Genomic DNA, 2,514 nt, shown 5'->3' with positions numbered 1-2,514 from the left:
GGAGCTCGTTGGGCAAGATAAGAATCTAATCAGCAAGAGGACTTCAATAGGAGCAGCAGGAGAACTTAACCAAAAGGGGAAAGGAGTGGGTAGGTGGGGAGAAACAGCTGAAGAAATACATTTCTCTCCATTCAGCCCCATCACTCAATCCTCCCCAGACTGACCCCCATGAGGACAGTATCACATTCTGTGGGGGCGTCGGGGGGTGGGGGGAAGATGGATGGGACTCTCACACTGCCTGCCTGTATTTCTTCCCTCATTTGTGATTCGTCTTTGGGGGCTTTACTTTCTGGAAATGTGCTGACACTGGCTCCTGTTCTGGTTCCTTGCCAGAGGTCGACACGATCATTTCCTCATTACTCCGCTTCTGATCCCTCTCTACCCTAAGACTGGCTCTGTGTCAGAATGCTCAGTGATAGGCTGCTGCTGCCTTCGGAGAGACCTTCAGCTCCTGTGCTACTGCCTCTGCTTTTCTTCTTTTTGCTTCCACTGTTTGATCTTCATCTGCTTTTTGTACATTTTAATTGCTGGATTTACAACACATCAATCCTTGGTGTGAACAGAGTTGATAGGATATTTGACACTACTCTTGGACACATTTTTTTTCTGACACAGAAGACACTTGTATTTTCCAGCCACAAAGTTTCCCAATGTGTCTCAAAAGCCCAAATGAGCTTTAAGACCAGACACACTACTGTAGACCGCCTTGCAACCCTGGTTAGGACACTGAATGCGACGATACTTCTTGACTTCTAACTTCCACTCATGCAGTGATTCTTGTAGTGCTAAAGGTAGGTAGCCCGGGGGGGGGGCATATTTTATCTTAGAATCATCTGGTACCAGGCCCTGAAGTACCTTTCTCTTAGGTCATTCTTTGGCCAGTTCTGCAGTGGCCAGCTACAGGTGGTATACAGCTATCTTGGCAGAGCACCTCTGAACTGGGCCCCCACACTTTAGGCTCACATCCTCTACGTATTCTGGCTGTCCTGACTGAGAAAAAGAAGATAGGCCTGTGCTCTGACATCAGGTGATACACAAGTCCAGCCTTCTATCAATATGGCTTTCCACAGTGGCAATATTTCAGCCCATGATGCTGGTGAAGCTACTAGAGCAACTCTCAAGCATGCACCTGATCTTCCTGAGCCTCTTCAGAACTATTCAGAGTTGTTCTCTTTCTCTTGTCTCATCTAGTTCACTTCCAGCCCTCAACATGGGCAGACTGTTATGATTTGCCATGACATGATACTTCCTCCCTGCAATAGAAGGAAGTCGTTTCCCACAATGGTGACAAGTAAACAATTCCTGTCTGCACTTTTCCATGTGTTTCTTTAAACCTTCTCTGTTTTTTTCAGCCCACTCACTGACTGGTATGGCAGTAGGGCCTTTATCCATCATTTCTAAGTACCACTGCTCCTCCAGAATGCTTGCTGCATAAGTTGGAGTTTCCCTCCGAATATGACGAGGCCGAGGCTTGGGGCTTGGCTGAGTTTTAGGCCATTGTTTCTGCCCATAACAATTATGCTTCTTCTGAGAGCATTGCCTATAATCATCTACTTCCTGCCTCAGTTTCCTTTTTTCCTTTGTTTGATGCTCCACTTGTGCTTTCAACACAGAAAGTAGCAGGGGTTTTGATCTTTCTAATCTTCTTCAAGGAGGTGGCAAATAAATTTTCAGAAGGAAAATCAATGATTACTTCACATGAAGAGGCAGATGATGAACCACTGACGGAGTCCTCGTGAAGGACAGCGTACTTAAAACGATGATCATTTATGGAGCACTGGGTCTTGGCATTCTTAGTTCACATGCTCTTCCTTGGACTCCTCTGCTGTTTGATGGATGTGTGTACTGAAGGATCGTGCATTGCACCGTATCTGGAAGACATCACTACCTCTTCACACCTAACAAATTCACCAAGGGGCTCGGGCCAGACGAATGCCACTTCCGCTCTCTAAATGTATTTTCAATAGTTATCTACTATCTTTTTAATGTCCTTGGGATCTGTATTGTTGGCCATTTTTCATTTCTATTAGAAATATTTCAATTCTACTAGAAAATATGAGAAATTTCTATTTCCTCCTCCCTCTCTTGGTTAGAGTTTTGTCCAGTTTATTGATCTTTTGAAAGAATCGATTCTTTTTTTGTTTATTTTCTCTGTTATTCTGATTTCAATTTCATTGGTTTCTACTAAGATTTTATTATCTTTTCTTTGGCTTATGTATTAGTCTGGGTACACTAAAGAAACAAATCCACAGAAACTCATATATATAAAAGAGAATTTTATATAAAGATTAAGTGCACATCAAGAAAACATCCCAACCTAGTGCTACCCAAGTCAAGTCCAACATTAGCCCATTAACCCATATGCCAAACACCAATCCACAAAGTCCTCCTCCATCTCACAAAACACATGCAATGATGCCAACAGGAGGAAAGCTGAATCAGTGAATGTGTAAACGTCTCAGCACTGGCAGGGGTCTCCACACTGCTGCTCTAGCACCCAGGGTTCGATCGGGG

General features: G+C 44.0%; 1 pseudogene; it reads right to left on the bottom strand.

Moving 5' to 3' along the window:
• Positions 1-229: 229 nt before the first annotated feature.
• Positions 230-1,882, bottom strand: LOC142433511 (zinc finger protein 512 pseudogene; annotated as a pseudogene).
• Between the last annotated feature and the right edge of the window lie 632 nt (positions 1,883-2,514).

This window comes from Tenrec ecaudatus, chromosome X (genome assembly GCF_050624435.1).
Source record: "Tenrec ecaudatus isolate mTenEca1 chromosome X, mTenEca1.hap1, whole genome shotgun sequence".
Lineage (NCBI taxonomy): Eukaryota > Metazoa > Chordata > Mammalia > Afrosoricida > Tenrecidae > Tenrec > Tenrec ecaudatus.
The sequence above is the reverse complement of the archived record's forward strand: the minus strand, read 5'-3'. Positions and strand labels throughout refer to the sequence as shown.